We start from the raw sequence: 27,999 nt of genomic DNA on the forward strand, positions 1-27,999 counted from the left end.
AAAACATGCTTGCAATGGTAACATTTTCCACTACACTCTCCTTCAATTAGCTGATCCAGAGGCTTCCTCAGAGCCCAGCCCACTGAGCAGAGCCTAGCTTTATTGTTAGTGGTACAGTATGGACTGGAGCCATTCTGTGTGTACTCTCATTTAACCCTCTAAGAGGAAATCTTCAGGGCCAGAGTACAATCCCAGCTATATCCCACGGGACTTGAGCAGGGCAAGCAGGTTGGTCCGAGTGCTAATTGAACCCAGTGCAGGGTTACTGAAACAAGGAGAGTGAAAGAAGAAAAGTGAGGAACAATCTGGGCTTGCATAAAGCAAATCATTTGTGTGACTGCTGTGGCGTCACATGACCCAGCTGGCCCAGGGGAAGAGAACACGTCTGGAGGAATGGGGGTGGCAGACGACCTTTTAGAAGACGCTGACCCCGTCATGCTCCCTAGGGTGCACGGTGTCATCAGACCAAAGGCACGCTGCATGTCCAAACAAAGGCATTAAACACAAGCAATTGGTCACAGGTCAGTAAACGCTTCAATATCCATGTGTGAACACAAGGAGCATGGTGCCACCATGTTACATGGACATGGTAACATCAACAAGTGTTGTAATAGCTGTGGTGAGTTGGGTGAGGCGGTCATCTACAGAGGATTTTCTACAGGAAGGGGCTGTATACTAGAGACCACTGCAAATATGAGTGAAGGAGTGAACTTGTTCTTTAGGGATGTTTTTGTAATATTGGCCAGAAGATGTTTAAGGAAGGTACTAATCATAGTAAAAAATCCTTCTGAATACATTAACACTGGAACTGGTTTGACGCTGTTATGAGGCAGTGGTCTACGGGTGGGGGTGGGGTGGGGTGTGTGTGTGTGTGTGTGTGGGGGGGGGGGGGGCTAGGATTGTAGATATGGCCCTAGGAACCTTTTCATTGTTTGCTGGTCCCCATGAGCCCCCTATACCGATGGAAGTGGTGTTCTCCACTGGCTTTGGTGGAACAGCACCACATTTTGGTACAACAGCCAGAGTTTTTGGCAGTGCAAACAGAAAAAGCTAATGCTGAGCAAGCTTTGGCTCTGGTTTAGAACTGGACCCAGTCTTGGAGAAAACCCTAACATTCACTTGTGGAGTTGTTTGTCTCACTGAGCACAAGGCCGTCCCTCTAAGTTCCCAGTTGCTTTCTTCAGCCTATAAACAAGGTTCTAGGAAAACAGAAAGGCTGTTTTACACCCCGTCTTACTTACTGCTGCCAGTCGCAGCAGCGCCTGAGTGATTCTCTCTTGGCTTTGACAAAAGACTTTAAAGCCAGTGTGCAAATCACTCTGACCCCCTCCCCATGTTTGCCAACAAAAGCCAATTGAGGCACCCATAAATACTTACAGATACCAGCTTAACAAAAGGGCTTTTGGTTGTGCTGCCCCTGCTGAAAATCTCTGCTCTACCAGAGAGCATTCATGTCTCCTCTCCAGTGTCTCAACCTGGGAGTGGGAGGTAAACAAATCCTGTCAACGACATGCCAAAAACAGATAAAGACATAATGTGACTGCAAATTTGGAGCACTCAAATGCACTATGATTATAAAGACGGACAAAAATGGACGTTTTATGCTAGGCAGTGTGGGGGATTGGACAATAGATTTCTGTGTATTTTGTTTAAAAAAAATACAAATGCCACTGTTGGGCTCTTGGTTCTAAATCGCCGGGCTTGGAGAACAAAACAAGCCTTTCAGAGGCCAGCTATGCAAAATTGATTATTGCTTTCTTTTTCAAGTGGTGCTACAGCTTTGTGACTTGCATATGACTTGGCATGGAAAAAAAGAAACTGGTCCCTTTTCACATGACTGCCATCCCACTAATACCAGCAGGCTGATCCAGACTTCGGTTGCAGACTTGGACTCTGGCTTACGGAAGGACTTGGTCTCAGGTTTTAAGCATTAAAGTCTCGGGTGTCACCCTCCTACAGTTAGATACCGCACTCGAATGCACTCAACACAATGACTGCAGCTCAACGGCTAATCACAAACATAAATAAGGGGCAGCGTGACGTTTTCTCTGCTCCTGAAATCAAACCTGAGCTTTATGTGTTTTTTTTACTGTTTGCACCAAAGACAAAACAGCCTTGAGCTTTTCAGAGAAGCAGACTATATTAACATCTCAGTGTGAGCCGACTCTACATAGTCACACCGACTCATTAATGTCATCCAGGCAGCTCAGATCTCATTACAGGTGATGTGATATTTCACCTCGCCACAATTTAACAGCGTGCACTAACAATCCCTTTAAAGTGCAGAAAAAGCTTTGCTGAGTATCTGTTTGAAAAGACTTAGTGAGGGGTGAAGAATGCACTTTATTTTTTCCTGCTGCTGCCTTTTTACGAGTTTCAGCTGGCTGCACAGACCACTGAAGAGGCGCTCACGAATCAAGCCTGACTCACTTGCATGCTCGGAGTGTACCAAACAAGAGAACAGTGTTCTGCCCACCGTGTAAAGGAATGCAGCTCTCCCTGGTGACTAATCAGACCCACCAGCAAGAATAAAATATGAAAACAAAATATTAAACCTCTGTTAATACACAAATAAAAAAGGGTGCCTTCGGCTTGCTGCTCACTTTTTTTCTGCACAACTCACAAAATAACTGCAGTCCTCCATGTCGAGCAGCATGTTGCTGCTTAGCCATGGGAGGTGGGAAATGAGTTGGAAGCCCAGTCCTTTTAATTATCCTTCAAATGCTTCCTGCACTCAGCAGATGTTGGGCTGCAGGGCAGGCAGCTGAGCAGAAGGCTCCCTGACACTGCCCCTCCACCTCCGTCACTCATGCTGGGTGGTACTAGGGGTGGGCGACATGAGAAAAAATCATATCACGATTTTATTTTATTTTTTGCAAAATCACGATTGTATCACCATTTTTTCCATTTCGACAATTCAGATGTTTTAGAAGTTATTTACCAGTTAAATACATCAATTTACCATCCTAAACTTCCAATGTCTGTCTGTCTGTCTAAAGAGCTAGAGATAAATGTTCACATGCGCATTTATTTACATACATTTATAATTAATGGTCACTCATATCCTATCATTCACAATATTACCAGTAATTATTTCTTGTCCAGAGAAGGAAATCTATCATGCTAAGCTATGCATTCTCATCTCATGCTACTCAGGATTACACTCCTGTTATTTGGACCTCGTTGCTCTCCATAGACATTTCCTGACTATGTGGGGGAGGGGATTGGCGAGTCTCCCTACACAGCTGGTATGAACAAAGCTCTGGTCGGCAGCCACGGTGAAAAGGCTCGCTAAAACACAAACGAATGTCCCCAAATAATAGAAGCCACGACGCCAAATACAACTTTTAGAGCAGAACATTGACCCAGAGGATTCTTGATCGAGCAGACATGTGATGACCGTTTAGAGGCGGAGCAAGTTAGCGGCTAGTGCTTTCTGCTAACGCTAATTGATTATTAGAGGTGCCTGAAAAAAATTGATTCATGTCAGAATCATGATTGCTACTTATAAAGATTCAGAATCGATTAATAAAATTCAATCTTGTCGGAAAGACTTTATGTCAGCTGCCATTTTTCTGAGCGTCCCTGAACGCATCTTCACTGGAGCCAGTGCTAGCATTAGCTGCTTGCTGTGTACTCATTCTGTGTGCTCCTGCGCTGCAGTCTGTTCAAATACAACCACAGTCTTACCTTTCCTGTAATTCAGTATGTGTTTTATGAGTCAGGAAGTAAGTTCCATTATGTTTAATAATGTTTAAATGGTAGGGATGCACGTTTACCCAAATTTCTTTAATCGGCTATTGACGCCCCTTAACGGTTAATAGCCGGTTAACTGGAAACCCCCGGCTCAGCGCTCTGATGTGAGGCTTATTGTGTTCCAATAATTAAATAGCTAAGAATAAATTGATCCAACGCTGCCTTGTTGTTAACCGCTTTGTGTCTGAGAACATTAGATTGGTCATGTGACAAGCTCATTTCTTCTTCTGTGGTCGCCCAGTAAACATATTTGATAGCGGTGCACTTGTGCCCTCTGGTGGCACAAAGTGCATTGCACCCAGCACAGCAGGACTTGAAGCAGTTAACCGGGAAAAAATAGTTTACCCGGTTAAAACATCAATGGCAATTTACCGGTTAACTACGTACATCCCTATTAAATGGTGTTATCCTATTTAGTTTATGTGTTGTTTCATATCGCCATTACGCAAACTGTCGTAATTCCGAACATCCCTGAATGCATCATTGCTCCAGTGTTAAGCCGGGCGTACACTGTGCGACTTTTTCACTCGTAGCACTCAGCTTCAGCTCAAACTGTACGACTTCCTCGCAGAGCAGATCTCACGAGTCATGTGCTCACACTGCACGACCCAGTTCTCGCATGCGACCTGACTGCTCACACTGTACGTCTGGTAGCAACACGTCGGCCCTAAAAATGTGCTAAAAATAGCAGTTTTTACTCAACACGTCAGACTTTTTTGTCTTGTTTTGCCTGTTGTCCTTTGGGAGTGCTGCAGGAGGACACACAGGGATTTATGGGGGTTGGATGAGGAAAACGAAATAAAGAAAGTAAATCTGTGTTTTGTGATCAGTTTAATTAGACATGAACACGACAAACACACTTTCTTGACAATCTTTGTGAGTAAAAAAAACGTGTAGAAACAAAAACGAACAGAGTGTGTTATTAGGGAAATAGCGGGCGACCGGCGTCGATGCAGGATTGCGCGCGCATGCGCCGTGAGCGGTTCTGATACATTTTGGGTCGCAGCTGCTCGCAGCGCCGCTTCAACAGTGCGATACCCTCACGAGGGACGAGCAAAATATTAAACACGCCAGAAGTCCGTGCGACCTCACGACTGCTGATCGGCAGCTGGTCACGTGGTGTTAATCGCCTCTCGTAACCCCCTGTACACTACACGACTGCTCGGCGCAAAACTCGCCCCGATGTCGTGGATTCTCGCACGACTGGAAAATCGGCTCAAAAAAGTGAAAAAGTCGCACAGTGTACGCCCGGCATTAGTTGCCTGCTGCAGTCTGCTGGAGTATAGCAGAGAATTACCTTTATTATTGTCCTGTGTGCATTTTATGAGTAAAAAAGTAAGTGCCATTATGTTTTATAATGTTTAAATGGTTTTATCCTGTTTGGTTTGTGTGTTGTTTCAAGCTGTCGAAACTGCATAATTGAAGAAGAAGATGTTCAAAGAAGAAGAAGACGATCTTTTATATAGCGTCTTTCAAGATAAAAATCAAGAGGCGCTTAATTGCCACTTGCTAAGACTAATTAGTGCCTGTTAGTCTTGCGTTCAATGATAAATGTTGCTGGTTAATGTGAATACTTGTTACTGCTTGTTATAAAAGCTGTTTATTAGATTACAGTGTTTCACATATACTGACATGCTGTATTATTTTTTACCCGCTTCTTCACACACACACACACACACACACACACACACACACACACACACACACACACACACACACACACACACACACACACTCTAGTCTACACTCTAGTTGACCTGTTACTAGGGCTGGACGATATGGCCTCAAATCTATATTGCGATATAATCTGAAGCATGTGCGGTAACGATATATATTGCGATATACTTTTTCCTCTGTTTATATATGTAAAAATGACATGCTTTTAAATATCCTCATGTGGCAAATATATGCCACTTGAGGCATATAGGCCTCCTCCTCCACCCACTCCATGCTTGCAGTCACCGCCATTCTGTTGCCCCAGTGTCAGCAGGGTGCACATCTTAAGCTGTTTGTACAGGACCATAGTGTTTTCAAAACGGGAATTTCCGCGGCACCCTGGGGAGGATGTTGGCATTTATAGTAGCAAAGCTGAAGCTAGAATAAACTGCCATTAGGCACCTCTCCAACCAAGACGGGACATAGGGAGGTCGCTGGGCGGCCCCCCCGCATGTGACGTACAGGGTCACGCATTCAGCGTCAGACGGAAGACACGTCAGACTGATGACATTTCTTTTTCAGAACCTTTAGCTTTGATGTGACCTGCCTTTTGTCCCGCTTGACGCCCCGCTCAGCCGGTGTTTTCACCACTCTGTCGAACAGCTAGCTGCCTCTCACCGTCCCCGTAAAAAGGCGACTAATCTGTTCTTCCGCTCGCACGGCCAAAAGCTCCATGGTCTCCGTGTTCGTCCAGCCGGCTTTCCTTCCGGCCGGCACGCAGTACAGGTGACTAACGCGACCACCCTCTTTTGCGGTGGGCCTCCCACAGTCGCTCCAAAGGGATTAGCGGGGCTGAGACGCGTTTAGCCATCAGAGGCGAGGGGCTGATGCGGCAATACTACAACCAAGCGAGGCGGAACGAATGCCGCAATATTCACGCAATGCCATGCCGGCATGGCGCGTTTATAGACATACCATTGTGGTAATATTATGCCGATATGCCGGCATGGTGTGTCCTATAAAAGCACCTTTAGTGGTGTCATGTATTATCGCGATATCACCAAAAACTCTATCATTACCCAATTTTATATCATTTATGTTGCCCACCCCTACCTGTTACTGAGAGAATTGATTGAGAATCGATTCATAATCGTTTGTGTCTACATAATTGTATATAAATAATTTTCCTCAACTCTACCAATCACCCCAGCTAAACAAACCAATGGAATGCAAACAGACAGTTCTATGACCTCTGAGCTTTGGTCGATCGTCATCACCTTATAGTCCTTCATGATCTTATATGGTCAGATCGCACGGCCCTAGGTGGTACCAGCTTATAAATGCATTAAAACACTGCTGCAAACAAGTAGAAATTATTTCTCTTGAGCTATCTTAGTCTTGTACTGATCTTACTCATCCCCTCCTACGTTCAGCTCTCATTTCTTTGTGTTTGGTCGTATTTAAAACCTCTGAGTCACCCTTGGCCCTCACAGTAGCTCCTATCTTATCAGCTCCTGGTGTCTTATGACGGTGGCGTCTGACCAGGTGAAAAGGCAAATGATTGCTGAGTAATGATAATATTACAGTGCCAACTATTCACCATTTATCAACATTCAGTACGACGAGCAGGCCATCACAGGCGATGTGAGCTACTCGCTGCAGCAGCTGAAATGTTATGAGTGATTGTGACCACGATTCTGGCACAAGAATTCACAACACATCTCCGTTTAAAAGCCCTCTTTCCTCCCCATTCACGATTCTCGTGTTGGCTGAACAGAGACCTACCCACGTGGCAGCCTCCGAGCATTAGCTGCTAACCCGCTCCCATTTTATCTGTAACAGGTCAGCTGCCAAAGCTGGCAAATGAAACTGTCCTGACATCCGGGTAATGCAGAGAACCGTCTTAGCTGGAGGGGGAAAATATCTCCAGATATTTGGGAATGGCAGCTGAAGAGCCTGCACGTGTGAAGTTCACAGGTAAAGCATCCATCATTCAGAATTTAAAACTTGCATAAAACATGACGCATTTTTGTGAATGCAGGGTTTTATGTGTCTGCTATCTGTTAACCTACAACGTAGGAATGGAGAACCGTTCCCTTCTTGGCTTTTATCTTTATTTTTAACATTGCCACAGAATTGTTTGGTTCTTTGCTACAACAGGATAAAACTGTACATCGATGGAAAGAAATGTCAGATAATACCTCTAACTCAAAGACAATAGACCCATATTAAGATAAGACGTCAGTATGAGGCCCACATTCAGCCCATAAGCAGAAGGATTTTAATAGTAAAGGATGAGTTTCATTCAGCCCTAAAATCAATGGAGTTCTTTTATTCCGTCTGGATGAAGGGCATCAGATAAGACTAACGGATTCAGACTCTATGAAAAGGCAGCCTTTGATGGAGCTGCTGCAGGCACCGTAAGACAAATTGAGACACATGTTTCACCCACCCTGCTGTGAATACGTGACGCAGTCTTTGCTAATGATCCGACACTGTCGGGCTCAAATTAATCTGGGAACAAACATCACCCCCGAGAGCGGGAACTTCAAAATGAAGAAGGGCCTGCCTGGGAGACATGGAAGAGATCCTGAAAGCCAACGTTTAAGCAAATGTACTTACTGCAAGAAAAAAAACCATTGGGGTGGCTTTAGGTCCTGCAGCTGTGCTACTCACTCATTAGCCAACACCACTTTTAGTGTTATGCTAAACGCTCACATTGCGCCTCACAGAAAGAAAGAGGTGCGACCTGTTTCTGACACCTGCTTTGCTGATGTATGGGATGTGAGAGTCAGTCAGCAGGTGAGTGAAGCTGCGGTATGAAGCCAAATCAGTCTATTACCCTAGCAGAGCAAGTCTACAGGGCTGCTGCTGACCGTGCACATGCAGCCTGCTAGCTGGAGCAGTCATCCATGGCTGAATAAACATAAATGCACCTTGACAATTTCAAAAACACTTGACAGACACTTCTTTGACATCTTTACCAAACAAAGAAATACCAGAGTTTAAAAAAGCACACAACACAAGCAAACAAAAAGCCATCGTTAGTACGGTAATCATGCTAAAACTGCAAAGTGCTGAGAGTACGAAGTCCAAAGCGAACACAAAACTGTAATTGCACTGAGTGGGAAGCAATTAGATTGATCCGGGACAGCCCGTTTAAATGACATCTGGACCACTCAATATGCTCGGAGCCCTTTTACAGAGGCTTTGTCGGATGTCCTGCAAACACGGCGGAAGAGCCTCATGAACTGCACGGTCATCAGATCTGCCTCTGACCCCGTTCTATGGCGCCTGTAATCAAATGAGGCACCATGTGTATCATGCAACGTGATACAGCCTGTTAAAGCAGAGCAGGAGCACAAATGTACTGCATTCACTAGAAATGCTTGGAGCAGCAGTGATCCAGGAGGACCACAAACGCTGACGGCACAAACCTGTCGCAGCCGGGTTGAAATACAACATTATCAAAGACCTCTGCCCCTGTCAAGATTTTTATCTGTTTAAATATGCATAGAAGGAAATGAAACACACAGTTTGCTCTACTGTCTTCACTGGAGCACTGAATGTCTTAGAGTAACGGCAGCGAGCCAGGCCTCTAACATTTCCCTCTAAATGCTGAATGACAGCTAGATAAAGCAGAGGAACTCTGAAGAGACAATATAGAGCTGGAATGACATTTCAAAAAGCACAACTAAAATGTTGGAGAAGGGGAGAAAATCATCCAATCAGGCACCAAATCTGGCTTTGAGAGCTCTCCTCCAGCAGAAGTAAGGATATGTTGTTCAGCTGCTGCGACAGAACTTCTCAGACAGGAAACCACAGACCAACCGCAGGTTCTACTTTATCAAACAAGGCCAAGTGAGCAATGCAGGGGCAGCAGTACGACTGAGTGACATGAGAGGTGCTAAATGCATGAGAATGCCATCATTGTTCTTTAATGACAGATTAGAAAGGATTTACATATTTCTTCTTTAAAATATCCTAATCTCGTTAGAGTTGAAGGAATCTACAGGAAGCTTAGAGCTAAAGGGTTGAAGGTGCTCAGCCAAAGCTGGACAGCTATGAACTCAAATCCCTGATCAATCCTGCTCCTGCATCACAGAGCCTTCTTTCATGTGGAGATAACATAACTGCACTATACACAGTAACATTCATAAATGCCACTTGAAACGTTATTGTGCAAAAAAGGACGCCTCATATCGACCTTGTGCAGAGACGCATTGACCTGTCTGGGCTTGCTGGTGTCTATGATAAACCCTGACACAGAGGAAAGATATATTGTGCTCAGATAAATCAATATCTCGGATCTTTTTAGGAAGAAATCATGAAATGTTTTATTTTTCCTCTAAATGGTAAAAATGGCCTGTATTTGATATAGCGCCTTCTAGAGTCCTGGAACCCCCCAAGGCGCTTTACAACACAATCAGTCATTCACCCATTCACACACACATTCACACACACATTCACACACTGGTGGGGATGAGCTACAATGTAGCCACAGCTGCCCTGGGGCGCACTGACAGAGGCGAGGCTGCCGAGCACTGGCGCCACCGGTCCCTCCGACCACCACCAGCAGGCAATGTGGGTTAAGTGTCTTGCCCAAGGACACAACGACAGCGACAGACTGAGCGGGTCTCGAACGTGCGACCTTCCGATTGCGAGGCGAGCACTTAACTCCTGTGCCACCGTCGCCCCACTAAACTACAAATGAAAAGAACCGGTCAGCCAAGCAACAAGTGCTCAACCCAGACTCTGATGATGATTGCTGCATTTGTGCACACACTATATATATATATATATACATACATATATATATATATATATATATGTATGTATATATATGTATATATATATATATATATATATTGCCTCTTGGGCCATGCAGTAACTATGCATAGTGTAAGCAACCGCTCTGCAAATGTTCTCCTTATCATCTCATGAACCTCTGAATGGAATCCAATAAAACCCTTTATTGGGTGTTCATCTGTGTTTGATTAACCTTTGCAATCAGTCCAAACCAAAAAAGGCTGCCACAAATAATTGACATCAGTTTGCACAAAAATGCCTCAAATTCAGTATATTTGACAGCTTTTGAGCTAAAACCTGGTGTGGAAGTAGCTGGGAGTCTTCCTCAACACACACTTTAGGTGCTAGCTGATTGTGTGAGCTCTTTTAATGTTATTTAATGTTATTTGACTTCATACATGATTCATAACTGTGTAATTTCTCAAATAAATAAAGGTTGTGGAAAATTTGCATTCATTTAAGTAAAATTATGCCTGAAATTATTTATGCATTTAAGATCATCTTGCAGTACGTTTCAATTCAAAAGTGCTCTAACACTATTGCATGATGTCTGCCTATTATCATTATCACTGACCAGTGAAGTGGTGATAGTGCGTGCACTCGAATTGTAAAAGCTGAATCAGTGCTGCCAGTGACTCTGCAGCACAGCCTCTGCACTGAGCTGTAACCTAATACTTGACACTGGATTTCACCCCGAGAAGCATGGGCAACACAGGAAATTTCCTCTCCCCCTGATACCCCACCAATCCTCTCCCATAAGCTACTCGCTCACAGCACAGTAGAGCCCTCCTGAGTCCTCTCTGTAGCAGCTAGCACTGAACTGTAACACTCAAAGCCCAGTGGAAAATGTGTGTGTGTGTGTGTGTGTGTGTGTGTGTGTGTGTGTGTGTGTGCGCGCGTGTGTGTGTGTGTGTGTGTGTGTGTGTGTGTGTGTGTGTGTGTGTGTGTGCTGCTTTGGCTGCAGTGCTCTAGAATTACACACTCACACACACACAAACAAACACCTTTAACGTAACGTGAGACACGTTCCAGCTTACTTGTTGATTTTTTTGCTCATGCATGCATGACCATGTCTGCAAAATGTCTGCTCCCATTGTTCCAGTTGGTGCATACACACACACACACACACACACACACACACACACACACACACACACACACACACACACACTTACTTTCTGCACTGAAACACATGTGGAGGGTAATGCGATTACATGGTTTTTTGACAAGAAAACACTTTCCTGCTCCACTCTAACACCAGCAGTGATGCACAAGAAGGAGGAGAGAAACTCCATTAAATAACAACAAACAAAAAAACGAGACACGACACAAGGTCAGTTGAGAATTTGTCACCTAGATTACACGAGCTGAGCCGGGGGAGAAGGGGCGGGGGGTGTGATGGTGCTAGTTGAGAAAATATTCCAGCCATTTTGTTCCCATTGCAGCCATCCAAACTCATTCTGTCAGCTTCTGAGTCACATTATTTATAAGGCCAAGTTACACACTATTGACCTCTCTTCTTTTCTCCCAAGAATCCGCTGACTGTGATATAGAGAAGGACGCTCGAGGGAAGAATGCAAGATGGGAATGTGGGGAGAGAGCGAGTGTGACAGAAGGGAAAGGGAGAAAGTGGGAGAGGACAAGTGGATGAGGAATGAAACACGTTCCCTGTGGAGGGGCTGTTTACGGACTCCTGCAGAAATCATACACTTCTGCAACCTTCGGCACCGTGTGTAAATGCTAGGAGGCACAGATATGATTGCACTTGAGTGAATAATCAGGAAACAGATAAAACAGTCAAACTGGAGCAAATTGTCTTTTGCATATTCATTTAAATAATTCTTTGTATCAGGGTGTATTTTTGGGTTTTACATCAAAGGCATCATCCAATAAAACAATTTATTTTAAAAGTTTCTTTTAAAAATATCCTTTTGTAACAAAGATGAAATCGGTCTCTGAGCATCGTGTCCGAACGGGCAGCTCTCTAAGAACTGACTGAAATGAGTTGAGAACGGAGCAGATTGAAAATGGTCCCACACATCTGTGAATCTGGCGTTCAACACAAGACTTTGATTCTTCTCCAGCATTTCTGCCAGCGCCAAAAGGTATCGGAGTTCTGAGCGCAGCAGTACAAAGACTTCATGAAAGAAAGTTGAGAGTCAAAGTCAAAAATGTGCTGTTCAGTCTTCATGCTTTAATAAAAACAGAAGTGAAAGAAGTGGGTCAGATGTGCACCGCAGTGCTCGTTTACAACACCGTCTGCTTCTTATCAGATACAAATGAATCTGATGACACACAGTAGACTCTGGGTTCCTCTCTGATTAGTGTGTGTGTGTGTGTGTGTGCACACACATGTGCGTGCGTATCACTTGAAGCAGAAATAAGAAATAAGTAGATCTGCAGCTAATTTAGATTTATGAAGCTTTATGAATGTTATCACCTTATTAACTGAAACCACATCTGAACCGGTGGCATTTCCTCATTGGGCTGAAAGATGAATCTTCTCACATAAACCCATGGGTTCCTACCCGTCTGGATCCAAGACGGAACCATGTGGGATCATGCAGTGTGATTTACAATCAGCAGGTTAAAGTTACCAAATAAAAGTAACACACGTCCAGGGACCAGAGCAAAAGCAGCTTAGCAGCCACACATGAGGTTTCCAGATGAAAAGCCATTATTGGTCCAGCATAGATTCAAAACCAAGCAGCTTCTAAAAGTGTGTTAAAGAGTTCAGCCTGTGATCCAAGAATATGGAGAATTTGCTTAATTCAGGATTTTGTTGAGGAAAAACTTAACCTTAAAGTTTGGGCTGCACAGTGGCGCAGTGGCTACCGCTGTTGACCTGCAGCGAGAAGGTTCTGGGTTCACATCCCAGTCTGGGGTCTTTTTGCAAGAAGTTTGCATGCTCTCCCTGTGCATGCGTGGGATCTCTCCAGGTACTCCCGATTCTTCCCACAGAACAAAGACATGACTGTCATGTTGATTGGCTTTCATAAATTATCCTAAGGTGTGAGAGTGTGTGTGTGCTTGGTTGTTAGTCCTGTGTGTCTCTGTGTTGCCCTGCGATGAACTTGCAACCTGTCAGGTGTACCCCGCCCACATGGGATGCTGGTGATTGGATGCTGGACCAGCATACACCAGCTAAACCAGCACCAAAGCACAACCTATGCTGGTGTATACTGGTTTTCTCAGCAGGGTAAAAATCAAAAGCATCAAGACTAGCTCCTACAGTGTGTGTGTGTGTGTGTGTGTGTGTGTGTGTGTGTGTGTGTGTGTGTGTGTGTGTGTGTGTGTGTGTGTGTGTGTGTGTGTGTGTGTGTGTGTGTGTGTTGGGGGTCTTGTGATAAATGTTCTAATTAACACAGCCCAACTACTGATGCAACAGGTATGACGGGTTGACTTTCCTGACATTTGAAACTAACCTCTTATTGACTTGACCACCCAACCACAGTGCTGATAATGTCTCACCGTCTAGCGACGGTTTCTGACTGGATGATGTTGGCTTAGATGACGACCTCTCACTCCAACACTATGAACGCTAACAATAGGTGAGGCTTAACAGTTGTACTATAACCAACCACAAGGGGTGCTATTTCTTTATTGACCCTGCTTTACATTCTTGAATTTTGTTATCAAATATTTTGAAGCTCCTGTCATGTTGTAGCTTAAGCGTCTCTCCACCCGGATGCAGTCAGGTTTCCGTAAAGCTTCTGCACAGACCAAAAATCACTGAGTTCGATCAGAGCATTCACACCAGCTGCAGTGCAGATCCGGATGGAGGAGCTTTGGAAACTTTCCGCACGTAGTATTTTATTTTTCCGGATGCTGCATACAAATTTGTCATGAAGCTAAAAAAAAATACATGTGCCAGACAGGAAGTGAGACGCATTTCAGCAAAGTGCATCTGGTGTGTTTAATAATAAAACCTGTGTTGCATTATTTTAGCTGGCTTTTGTTTTGTTACTAATGACTGAGTTATAAGTGGACAGTGTACGTTAGTTCCATGTTGTTTTTTAAATATATCTTTAAACACATTCTGTCACAGATATCCGGAGACGACCTGCACACAAACCGCAGTCGGAGTGAATGGCAGTCCATCCACATAGCACACAGAAACCGGACTGTATCTGTTCCACACTCGGTGTGAATGAGGGGTCAGTCTTAAAAGATCTGTATGAAACTAAGAGCTGTTGGACTGTTTGTACATCACTAAAAATCATTTTGAGTCACAAATCTTCTACAAAATGAACAAAGATCAACTGGAAGCAAATAAAATGAACAATTTATCATAAATATCTTTATTGACTTGAATAATGTAGCTTTAGGTCTGCATATTACACTTTATCTGCAGCACACACTTGCCAATGGATTTATGTGTTGAGGTGCACATATTTGTATTTGCTAAAAGTTAATAAAAGGTTGCTGTTTAGCAGATTGTTTTTATGAGACAATAAAGATTTACGGACATCTCTGTGATGTGATCATGGCTCCTCCCTTCTCACACACAGGAGTAACAGATAAAATCAGAGCACACAATCAGCACATCCCATCCTGCAGAGTCAAAACAGAACACAGTCTGTCTGCAGCTTAAATGTTCAGCCTTCCTCCTGTTATGTAGAAATGTTCTTTACAATAATCCAGTTTTTATGCATGCATTATTATAGGTTTGTGCTGTTCTGTGATTAGTGTTCTTTTATTTCATGTTTGTTTGCATCCATTATTCAATATTTTCAATTGAAGCATCTTTTAAATCCTTTTAATCAGAAGAACTTGATGCAAAAACCTTTTATAATGAGCCCTGAGCTGCACCACAACCCACCCCAGGACTATTCGTAGCAGCAGCCCGAGCTCTAACTCACCAAAAGCTCAATCCCTCTGGGGTCTCATTTATCAAACATTGCGTAGAATCCTTACTAAAACCGTACTGAAGCTCAGCAAAAAAAAAAAAAAGTACTTACGCCAAGTAGGTTTGTGATCTATCAAACATGGAGTACGCACAGCTGCACTCAATCTCCGCTTCATAAATCGGAGACTATCGAGAATGTTTCTCAGCAGCATTTTAGTCACATCCCGCCCTCACCACGCCCACTTACTACCAGAAATAGTCAATGCAAAATGCCTTGTGGATCTCATGCATATACATAAGCTGGCTGTTGCAGCGCTCCGCCAATGACATGGTGACCGTAGATCAAGGCAGATCAAGGAAGCAAAATTTCACAGAAGCAGAAATTGAGGTACTTGTGGGTGAGGTGGAGAAATGAAAGGAAGTGATTTTGCAAAACAAATAAGATAAAATCCACGGAGTGGCACAGCGTTGCTGAAGCCGTCAATGCTGTGAATTCTTGAGAGAGATCTGTGGCAGATATAAAAAAAATAACGGTCCAATCGGGATTCGATCCCCAGACTCCCGGGGGAAAGTTACACACGCTAACCAGTCACCCAAACGGATATCTTCCCTGTACAAGTGGCCAGGGCGCATGATCAGTCAGTCACAGTGACAGGACACACACTGTCACAGACGCATGACATTCTGTCTCAATCTGTCCCCCTGCTGATATTCTGCATTCCGTATTCTGCGCTTCAGGCTGTGTGTGTGCATGCATGTGTGTACGCGTGTGTGTATGTGTGTGTGTATGCGTGTGTGTGTGAGTGTGCGCGCATGTGTGTGTGCATGTGGGGGGTCTTGTTCCGTGTGAAAACGAAGCAGTACAAGCGATAATGCTGCAGGATTTCATAATTTTATCCTTCTCAGCAGCAGCACTGCAGGCACTCTCCATGTCCAACATGTGTGTAAGCCAGGTCCTTAGTCAACTTAAAGTTGCGCACATTTTTCCGCTAAGTTCTCTCATAAATCCCAAAGTTTGCGTGGAAAGTCGCTTACGCAGTTTTCTGACCCCGTTTTGTGCGTAAGCAAGCTTGATAAATGAGGCCCCTGGTCTGTATCTCAAAACCTCACAAGATGCATGTCATCGTCAGCCAAAAGCACAAAGACCTTCATCATCCCTGAAAAATGAAAGTCATCACAGGACTGAAGTGAAACCAGATGTTGTGGTTCCAGACCAATAAATCAAAGAGCTGTGAACTTCAGCGTCCAATCATCTGCTTATGCAAACTGATTTAACCAAGTGCATTTGAACAGAGACAGAAAATCATTAACAAGCACACAATATTTACTCATTGTTGCTAAAGCTTCTGCTGTCCATGCACCGATTATTCACTCTATTTAACAATACCTCATTAATGTTTTTATTTTACTGGCTCTGAACACTAAAATGACTCATCATCTCTCCACTGCTGGGGCTTCAGTGAGTGCAACCCAATACAAGTGAAGCCAGCCATTCAGCATTTAACTAAAATCCTTTTCACACAAATACGCAGCATTGCTGGCTTCTGTTAGAGGAAACACATTAAGGTACTCCTACAGATCAGTGAAACGAGGGGAAAGCTGCAGAGTATAGTGGTTGGCTTGATAATACATCACAGTTTTATGATAACATCAAGTCAGGTCACTGTAATGACAGTCGCTCAGCATGAAAACACCTCAGAGGATCTGTTGTCCAAATATTTAAATCATCACACCATACTTATTTAGGAACTGTAGGGTGTGTCTGATCTTTAGGTTCACCTGAGGAAATCACCTCTGTAACGGCAAATAAATAACAGGAAGAGAGCAATGTCTTAAGAGGCAAGGCAAAGCAAAGCGCTAACACCAGAGTGAACATGGGTGCAGCGACACTCGTTTAAGGGAGCTATGAAATCACGGATTGATGTTGCCTGACTTTGTTGCTACTGGAATCGTCCAAAGGTGTGGATCTTTATATTTCGTGGCTTATTTAGAATCAGTTGGCTTGTGTTAGCGTTAGCTCATTGTTAGCGCTAGCTACAGCAGGGTTGTTCATGACAGCTGTGATACTGCTTTCCAACAGCTGGAGGGAGGAGTGGGAAACTTATTTAGTGTTGCCTGAACACAAAGATGCCTTAAGCCTGGTTTATGCTTCTCCGTCAGCTCCGCAAGGGACAGACACGCACGGATTGACGGAAGCGTTTTGCTTTCATACTTCTTCGTCTCCTGGGGAGTGTTGCAAAGCAATTCCTCGGCAGGACAACAGAGGGCGTAGCGCTGTTCTGTGGTATCCTGTCATGTATCGGTCCAAAATCGTGTGTTTATATTGTGTTTTTTGTGTATATAAGAGACTTTTAACACGGATATATTTGTCTCTCATTCTCCCACCTCTTCATGCGCTGCCCACCTCTAAACCGATGTTTCCTGTCATTTCCGTCCACAAATAAAATGCTTGCTGCGCATCTTTTAACTCCTCCAGTCACGGGAGGATGAAACGTTCATATTTTTAGAGTTTTTTCGCGAGGTATTCTTCAAGCTTCTCCGTGTCTGCCGCTAGTTATCCTCGGCTCTCTTTGCAATGGAGGCGCTGTAAACAACAGCCGCGTCCTGACCAATCACAAGCTTGCGTAATCCATCTCGTTCGACGGATGTTTAAAAAAGTGGGCTCGACTCCATACGTATTTGTGTGCCTGCCGGAGCCCTACGCAAGGACGGATAATGGGGTTGCGTGTCTCCGCACTAACGCAGACGGAGAAGCATAAATCAGGCCTTAGACGTCAGAAGATATCTGCTCCTCTCTAAAGCCAAATCCACTCTGGAGGCCTCAGTGGCGCAGAATGGCAGCAGAACGTCGCTGCATCAAAAACAATCCATTATAGTCTATGGGGTTGATCCAAACCGGACGCGGAGCAGGAATTGGATTCTATTTTCGCCACAAGCCGATTCTGGGATGCATCAATTTCTGTAGTTAGCATAGGGCTAGAGAGGAAATCTCACACAGTTTCACTGTAAAAATGGAGCATAATTGTCAAAATAAAATTCTATTGCAGAGATGTGATTCTTATCTATGTAGATTATGTCTGTACGCAGTGGCGGCTCGTGAAAAATATTTTTGGTGGGGCTGTGCTATTTTTTTATTTTTAAACAAACTTGTGCTTTCGGAGCTTTGTGCACAATTTCACTATTTCCTGAATTAAGCACAGCTCTTTTATTTCCTGTCTTACATCATTGGACAAACTGATTAATCCAGGTGTGTCTGACTATTGGCACGCTGCCTTGCAGACCAAGGTTGAAAAATACTGCATTAAATTGCACATAAAATAACACGACCATAAATGGTAAATAGGCAATGCAAGAGGCAAGTAACAAAAACATTTTGTTTAATTTCAACATTTGAGTGAACACAAAAAATTATGAGCAGGTCACTGTTACAGTAATGGTAGTAAACACCACTTAGACAAAATGCCAGAAATTTACACTGTTAAATATTTCTGGAGTGTTGTGCCAAGGTCAACTTTATACAAAGATCAAGTGGATGCATTTGTGTGTGTGTGATACCTCATTTGTACAGAAATTTTGCCCTTCTGTCCTTCTGAGTGGCAAAGCTCTCGATGAGCTTTTTATTGAAGTCAGGAATGTTTGTGACAAGCTAGTCACAAACACAAACTTGCAAGAGCATTCAGCCCATCCTGTGTCATGGTGTTCCTCAAGGAAAGTCTTAATCCTCTTTAAAGTAGAAAAGCACCTTTCTGATTCGGCTGTGGTCATGGGTGTGGTGACAAGAATCTTCTTTTGCATGGCTCAGGATGGTGTGAAAAGCCTGTCATATGATAAATAAAAAACAACAGATAAGTACATAGGAAACACTTTTATAGGAAATAATGTCATCAGTATCCTCTTACAAATGTCATATTTCCCAGTTTTTGGGACAATAAAACCTTTCTGATTCTCAATCAGATGTTTTTACATTTGAGGTAAAAACATCTAATTGAGAATCAGAAATGTTTAATTGTCCCAAAAGCTGGGAAATTTGTTTGCTGCAGCAGAAGTGTAACAAGTAAAATGGAATCAGATTGATGTATGTACAAATTTACATGAAATACACATTTACGTGATTAAATATGTATAATAAGTATGTGTGTTGAAATTAGTTTTTACAGTTATTGCACATTAAACATGTTATTAAACAAATGTCCCGGTTTGTGGGACAACCAAGGATTTCTGATTCTGATTGTCTTGTTCACAGAAATGTAATGTACAGCTTACCTCTGCACCCAGCTGCTGTTGTTCCCTGCATGGCAACGTTAGCTCTGCTGCCTAGCATGGCTAGCTTCACCGTGTTGTTGTCCATGTGTGCCCGGGATGACTCGTGTTTCTTCACCTTCTCAGAAAAATGTTTCAAGTCTGTAACTCCTGACTCATCCGTGCCTTATCTGTCCCAGCCATTTTGAATAACAAACACGGAAAGCAAAATAATGCATTAGCGTGATTGCATCCAGCTAGCCAAGCCAATTTCGGGAGAAGCCTCGTGTGTACAGTTTACCTCTCTCCTTGTCCTGCTGGCTTATCTTTACGTTGGGCTGATCTGGTCCAAGCTCTTTGACATTAAGTTTTTCCACCATAGTTCTCCTCTCGAACGGATACTGGAGGAGACCGAACTGAATTCAGTGGCTGCTGAGATCCGGTATCCATGCTGGTTGTAGTCACCAGCGGCGTCCATGTTACATCTGCGTCACGACCAAAAACGACTCTGCCGAGTTCTACCGAACACCAACGAATCCTTTGGCGGTAGCTCCATCGCCCATCATGCTTCTGAAACGTTCTGAAACAACGTCGACGCTGATTGGATACATTCCCATTCCTACCCTTTGATTTTCTTGTCAGCAATTGGACAGCTGGTCTCGTCCTGTTTGGGCGATTGAAAAACAGCACACAGCCTCCACCGCTCGGCAGAGACCGGCAGAGACCAATATAGATATATATATATATGATTTATTTTTGTTACAAAACACACAATTAACTTAGAATATGTGATTATTGTTAATTTTATGTATTTATTTTTCAAAATAAAAATTAAAAACACGGAAAAACTGGGAGGGCGGCGCCCTATCGCCCTCTACTGGCCAGCCGCCACTGTCTGTACGTGTGACCTGATGGCTTATTTTCTACCAGCGTCTTTCAACAAGTGCATCACTGATTTTTTTCCTTTGACCTTTGAAGTTTCGAGGGATTTTGTGATCTTGCCAGTCCAGCAAGGAAGACGGTGAAGAAGCCACTCTGTGGCTGAGACTCCCCCCTGTGTGGGATGGGGCACTGCATGCAGAACTAACCAAACCTTTATGGTTCTGTGGTCACACACATAATGGCGTCAACAACACTCACATGTTGGTTATGCCATCTTTACAATACAGAGGTAGAACTAACTAGCTGACTTCAGCCTATTGAGCTAACTAGGTTCCTTGTCAAAGGGATGACTGACAAGAGACCTGCACATTTTGTAGCTAATGCTAGTTTGGTGGCAAAACCAATCCTGGATTGATTCTGTTAGCTAACAGTGTTGAGAGCTAAACTTAAAGTTAAAGTCCCAATAGTTGTCACACACACAGGTGTGTGTGCGAAATTTATTCTCCGCCTTTGACCCATCCCCTGGGGGAGCGGTGAGCTGCAGACAAGCCGCGCTCGGGAACTATTTGGTGGTTTAACCCCCCAATCCAACCCCTTAATGCTGAGTGTCAAGCAGGGAGGCATTGGGTCCCATTTTTTCAGTCTTTGGTATGACCCGACCAGGAGTCGAACCCCTGGTCTCCCAGTCTCAGGGCGGACACTCTACAACTAGGCCACTGAGAAATGTCATTTTATGCTCTGAAAATGTGTTCCAGAATCACAATCTGGTTCATTCTTTTTAATATTTGTTTTATCGCCATGACAATGTGAGAAGGTGATATAAAAGCTGATCCAGTGAGCTGTTTATTGTTAGGCTAGCGACACGCTGGAACAATCATACTAGTAGCAATTAAAGCAACGAGGAGAAAAATCTCAACTTGCTACCAAGAATGATAAAGATGACATTTGTGTTTAAGCTTCTCCTTTATGGGGGTTAACGAGTGTGAAGAGAAGCTAAATTCACACACAGATGTACTACAACATCAGTATGCTAACAGCTCACAATTCTGCTAAAAACTGTCTGAATAAAAGGAAAATGACATTTTTTAGAGGTGATTTATGATCTGAGACGTTCCGCCTTTACACCACCTGAGTCTACGGGTATTCACAGAGATGAACAGGAAACAGATTTATCTCCCTCTTCTTGACGACAAGAAGAAGAGATCAACAGTTCATCATGTCTGAATAAATGTCTTCAGGCTGAGAGTCTCTGCAGATTCAGCCAGTCACCAGTAACCAAGGCTCCGTTAATGACTCGACAGCCGAAGGAAAAATCTGTTAAGCGCTCTTTTTCCCTCCTTCTATACAAACGAAGCATGAGCATCAACGTGTACGTGAGAGGCTGCTTGTTTTCCTGCCTTTATGTGTGTGTGTGTGTGTGTGTGTGTGCGTGCGTGTGTGCGTGCGTGTGTGTGTGTGTGTGCGTTCGTGCGTGTGTGTGTGCGTGCGTGCGTGCGTGCGCGTGCGTGCGTGCGTGCGTGCGTGTGTGTGTGTGTGTGTGTGTGTGTGTGCGTGCATGTGTGTGTGTGTGAGTGAGTGTGAGTACTGCAGTCAGGATGTCTGCTTTTAGCCGGCCGCTGCAGGCTGATTAGCTCTGACAGGCTACCTCAGACCCACCACAAACACAAGCTATAAAGAAACCAGGCAGCATTTCCAAAGCAGGAGAGATTTCCATTCAGATGAAGAAAGAGCCGAACCAGATTGTTGTCCTTGTAACAATTAATTCACTAAAGCTAACATTACCATCGCTGCATTGATTATTCAAACATACAGGAGCTCCTTGGCTAATTCTGCTCTCTTGATCTTATAATTATTTAATAATTAATGGAATCAAATCCAATACTGTAGCTTTGTATTTACATGAATGACTCAAACTGATCCCGACAACAACTGTGTGACTCAAAACAAACTCTTTAAAGACGTGGAACATGGAAAAAAAACTACTTTTAATGATTAATTCTGATTAGAATCGCTCACTCTGACTTTTTCATACAGGCTCAACATGAAAACAGTCTCCAACACCTATCTCCTGCATTAGCTTCCGACAGAAAATAGACGGTGAAGCTCTTGGATTAGAAAAGCCTGACAGATATATGTCACACTGTCACTTAACATGCATGGACCCGCCCCTTTGACTCACATTGGTTTAGCGTCCAGGAAACAGCAGACGACATCTCGACTAGTAGACTCTAACTGTTAGCATTAGCATCTCCACCACACAGCAGAACTCCTCCAGGCTTGTTTTATTTGTGGAGATAAAACATCAGCATTGCAGAGCAAACAGAGTCAGAGGAAAAGTCATGACGCTGTTAGCCAATCAGAGGAGAGATGTCAGAATATCAGGAAATAGGACTCACAATCCTCTAGCTGAGTTGTGCTTCCTGATTACGGCACATCTGACCAACCCCCCCCCCCCCCCCCCCATCCTAATTACAAGGCATTCATTCCTACTAGAGAGCACTGCTAAAGCATTGATTAAAGGAGTGCCCAACACCTCTAAAACTGCTAGCTCTCTTCCCGATGGACCCTAGTATCAGAACATCTTTACAGTGGTTTTGCTTCTTTGAAATAGTCCATTTGGTTGTTTTTCTTTATTGTCTGGAGCTCAGTTTGAACCTTTGAACGAATCACAAACACTTACTCCCTGAGCTTCTGCTAACAGAGAGAAAAGCCTGACTTAAATTTTGCAGCTGACATGAGTCACTGTGAGCACGATGTGCAGGTGTTGTGTAACACCTGTAGAAACAAAGCCTGTGCAGGAAGACTTTCTTCATTCATGCAGCTTTTCTCTTTTCAATGAAGCTGACAAGATTCCACGAGACACTTTCCGAACGATCTACAGCCATTAGTATCGAGATCAGAAAGCCCAGAAACAGAGCGCTGCATGTTTCACTCATGAACAACCACAGCTAATTCATGTCCTTTTACTCTGGAGCTTTATTTGCTTGCACCATATTACACCAATGAATGACTTCTACATGATTAATGTTTCTCATTGTTGCTGCCGTGCCTTCAGAAGGTACATGAGTAAGCACTTGTGACACTACAGTAGGACTGCCTTGATGCAGAGGTGTTTTTACCAAGTGCACTGAGGAGAGAGTAAATGGCAGAAAGTCATTTTTATGTATGATAAAGTTAAATTCCTGTGTGCTTGGATTTCTAGATCATGCAGCACTAAGAGACAAAAGTGATGCATAGGCTGGGATAGACTCCAAGCGTTCAGACTAAAAGAGGAAACTGGAACCAATTAAAGTACAAATTACTAATATTATTCCTTCTAAGAGTGTTGAAAATGCAGCGGTTTCTAGGTTGAACACTTTTATTGATAAAAACAAAAAGTAATTCTGTTAAAAATCATTAAGCCAGAATCTCCCAGCTGTGACCAAGGGGTGTTAAGATGTCTGTCTATGAGGTTCTTAATTTACTAACAGGAGCAGCAAGGCTGCCCTCACAAGCTAACTAAAAACTCCCTCTCAGTATAGTTACAGCATCAACAGTAGCAGATCTGTCACTTCACTCTGAAAGGGTGAGGAAAGGGGGGGGGGGGGGGGGGGGGACTAACTTGACCCGGCCTGCCAGACTCGTCCTCTGTCTATGCTACACAGAGGTCAAGTCTGGGTACTCAGAGGCAGTGAGCACCATGACTAGCCAGCTCAAAAATAACCAATCAGATAAAAGGCGGAGATGTGTGAGGCTGTGTTTTTTAGCTGAAGTCAAAAATGGCGTTTGGCGACGGCGCAAACATCTTTCTTTAGAAGAAAGATTTTTAGGGATTCTTCTTCTTGTTTTAAAGACACGACCAAAGTTATTTAGAACAGAGGAAAGAGCTGCAGAGAACTCCACTTCAAACTCCATCTTCATTGCTTATGAGAAACTGAGCGTCGTGGTGTGTGACGCACGCTGCTCAGCGCTGATTGGCTCGGTTTAAATTCTCAGGGGGTGGGGTTATTTGAATGGGAGTGTTCTACCAGACCCTTAGCATGCCTGGCCAGGTTAGGACTAAATTGGAAATAAAAAGGCTGAGCCATAATTAAGACACCCTGTAACCAAACTGTGAGCAGATAAACCCTGAAAAGAATCATGTGACCCACGTGACTCGACCTTTTCTGTGTCCTACGTTCGTAAATGTGATCCCAAATAACAATGAGCATCCTTCCTCCCAGTGCTGTCTCTAACTTGTCCCCAACAGTCACAACTCAGTGAGACTTCAGGAGGAGCAGAACCTGAACTGGAAACGGTTGACTCCACAGCAGAACCCAACAGGTCAACTCAGCTGCAGCAGCACTCAGACACTTCTCTGTTGTGAGCCGGAGCGTTTCTCTCCCCCTCTGTCTTCTCACCCTCACTTTCCTCAGCTCTGACAGGCGTTCACTTGTGCTGGCGTTGAACTGAAACACCATTGTGCCTTCGACTGCAAACAATGCCTGCTGTTTTGCTTAAAGGGATCATAAACACATAAGCTCACGGTGGCCTCTTAGTGTGCTGGTGGGTTCCTGTCATGAACGTGGCTGCTGGGCCGCCTAGGCAGACTCAACGGGCCAATCACACGAAGCCTGTGGACACCTGAACTCGGAGGTGCGCATCTACAGGGGCAGCAGTAGCTCAGGTGGTAGAGCGGGTTGCCTCATGATCGGAGAGTCATGGGTGCGAATCCAGCTCCCACCAGTGGTATCCTGCTGCTGTGTCCTTGGGCAAGACACTTCACCCAACTTGCCTGTGTTAGTGGTGGTCAGAGGGGCCGACGGTGCCAAATGGCAGCCTCGCCTCTGTCAGACCTCCCCAGGGCAGCTGTGGCTACAAGTAGCTTACCATCACTAGCAGTGTGTGAATGTGAGAGTGTGTGAAAGCATCTTTGGGTGTCTAGAAAAGCGCTATATAAGTTCAATGCATTATTATTATTATTACAGTTTAAACTCCCTGTCATAACTTTCATTAATTGAATGATTACTTTGCAAGTAATAAAATACAATTACTTCCAAGTTGCCTTAAAGCAGCGATGAATGTGTGATGACAGCAGAGTGTGTCTGGTATTAACATTCCTGCCTGCAGCTACAGGAGCTTGGAACGACCTCCAAAGCTACGTGACCCTCGGCTAGGTTAGCAGGCTGCAGCATTAAAACAGGGAAACGCCACAAGTCCCCAAATGGCTGGAAGCTGCTGAGATAAACGCCCACCTGATGCTGTAGGGTTCACCAGAAGGGAGATGTTCCACAGGGAGGAATTAACCCACATCTGACCATTTTATTGTGCAACGGAGCGATTTTCTAATCATCCAGAACAGCATGTGACAAGCGGCTCGCACGCTTCAGCATTGATTGAGTTATTTACAGATTAAATGTTTCACTGACAAAATGTGGCTCCGGCTCACACACTAATTTAAACACCCACTTTGGTGTGGCCCAGAACTGTTCAGCGTGGAGCGTCACCGTTTTCCACCGCCTGCATTACTGTGCAAATTGAAATGCAGTGGACACACACACACACACACACACACACACGCACACAGCCTTCATCTCTCTTTCAGTGTCTCGGCAAGCGGGAAATATCATTATCCAGCGGGGGAATTGTTTCATCAACACCTGGAGCAGATAAATGAAAATAGCAGGATTTATGCTGTGAGAACAAGCTTACTTCTGCAGCCAGGAAACAATTAGGCAGGAAGCTGGAATATGACACCCTGAGCTCTCTGTTGCACCATTGCTTTATAACTCTCCAGCTTCCTCATTGCGTGTGCATGTTTTAGCAGTTCTTTCACACCGACGACTCGTTCAAAGATCTGACGGCGAGCCACGGGGAAGGCCGACTGGAGGAGAGGGTTCGTTCCCAAGTTGTGTCTCATTAATGAGCTGATAGCAAAGTGTCTGGGAGGTGTGGTGATCTCATTTGACTCTGTGTTGGGGGGAACCATTGGATGTTGCCCTCCTGTGTAGCTGCAGATTGACTAACTGAACCGCTTGCCAGCTGGGACCTCTGGAAAGTGATGAGTGGTTTAGTGCTAAAAAGTTGCATAACTGACATTTTTAGTCGTAGCTGGAGTTGTTTGTAACCCATCCTACTCAGATTTGTTTTTTGCAGAATGGATTGTTTAAGCATACTCGTTATTAGATGCACCGAACCAGTGAAAACTGGTTTGGCTATTGTGTTGCAAGGTTTCTGCAGGAATTACACCAAAATAAATATCTACACATCACCTGACCATGTTTACTTAGACTGTTGGACAGATGATGTGATTTGACATTTTGCCTGCATATACAGCACAGTGCCACATGCCTGTTTCAGTGGAAATGTGATGAGTAATTATTATCTTATTTGCTGAAAAAAGTTATTTAATTTTGGAAAAATACTGATTAGTTCTGACCCGACTGATGGGCTAACGGCTAGTCACCATGGAGCCAGTTACAATGTAGAACACCGCTCTTTCATACAAACATTGTTTTATCAGCCTTTACACTATACTTGTAGTATGTCATGTTAAACAAAATATCAATCTAAATTAGGACTGCACGATATAAGGAAAACCTACGATATTCGATAATAATTCAACTCAACTCAACTCAGCCATCGTCATGAGCATGCCACCAAGGTGCTGTACAACAAAAGAGTAAAACAATAAAACATATAGCGCTACAGACATCATTAAAACCACAAATGAGAATTACAAAATGTAAAACATTAACAATTGCTAACCCACAGAATTAAAAGCCAGATCATAAAAGTAGGTTTTCAGCCTCATTTTAAAAACTGCTACGGATGGAGAGTCCCTGATAGTTAGGGACAGTGCGTTCCACAGTTTCGGACCCACAACAGAGAACGCCCTGTCCCTTCTTAACTTTAACCTAGCCTTAGGAGCCACAAGCAGCAGCTGGTTCTCAAGAGCGGAGTGACCAGGCCGGAGCATATGGCCACAGCAACTCCGCCAAATAGGCTGGAGCCACACCATTCAGCGCCTTAAACATCATTAAAAGAAGTTTAAAACGAATTCTAAAATCAACAGGTAACCAGTGGAGAGCAGCCAAAATTGGTGTCACGTGTTCATGAACGATGATTAATATTGTGATGACGATATTACTTGTGATAAATAAAAACTTAACTCAGGAACAAAAATAATCAAAAACAAAGAAATTCAAAAAATCATTAAAATGAGAAAAGAAAAATATGTGAGGAAAGGCAAAAAGAAAAACAAGAAAAGGCAATCAGTGGATCCCGGGAAATGCAGAATCAGCAAAAAGAGCAGAACAAAGCTAACTCAGGTGTTTGCTAACCATCAAAATTTAGTACCGTCCGCCTCGGGGCCGGGCATCTAGCCTATGAGAGGAAGAGGAAGAAGAAGAAGAAGAAGAAGAAGAAGAAGAAGAAGAAGAAGAAGAGAATATCATTTCTATAGCACCTATCAAGATAAAAATCACGAGGCGCTTCACAAAAACAGAAATGTAAAAATATAAAAAAGAATTTAGAAAATGGATAAAAATATATTTAAAATGAATAGATAAGAGGGAAATCAGTCAATCCTGAGGAAGGTGGAATAGGTGGGAAGAGCAGAATAGAGAGAGTGGTGAAGAAGGTCATACAACCCATTTGGCCAAATGGGTGAAGAGCTCTAATTGATTTCTTAGGTGTGTTCTTGCTGTGTCTTTGTAAATCCATGCTTTCGTTCTTTTTTAAACACAGAAACAGTTTTGTTTACCTGTTTGTAGCTACGGTTTCGCCGACAGCTGCCGGCTTCTTCAGGCTGACGCTGATGGTGGCGCGTCACCATCAGCGTCAGCCTG

At 43.8% G+C, this 27,999-nt stretch overlaps 1 protein-coding gene and 1 long non-coding RNA gene across 9 annotated transcripts in view; both read right to left on the reverse strand.

Moving 5' to 3' along the window:
- Positions 1 to 27,999, reverse strand: part of fbrsl1 (fibrosin-like 1) — a 356,228-nt gene that overhangs the window by 307,533 nt on the left and 20,696 nt on the right. The gene's annotated exons all lie outside the window — the stretch shown is intronic.
- LOC139063722 (uncharacterized) lies at positions 1,654 to 27,972 on the reverse strand. Its single transcript, XR_011517090.1, has 2 exons — positions 19,334 to 27,972; positions 1,654 to 18,887 (listed from the first exon to the last, which is right to left on the reverse strand). It is a non-coding gene; the product is annotated as an uncharacterized lncRNA (long non-coding RNA).

This window comes from Nothobranchius furzeri, chromosome 17, assembly GCF_043380555.1.
Source record: "Nothobranchius furzeri strain GRZ-AD chromosome 17, NfurGRZ-RIMD1, whole genome shotgun sequence".
NCBI lineage: Eukaryota > Metazoa > Chordata > Actinopteri > Cyprinodontiformes > Nothobranchiidae > Nothobranchius > Nothobranchius furzeri.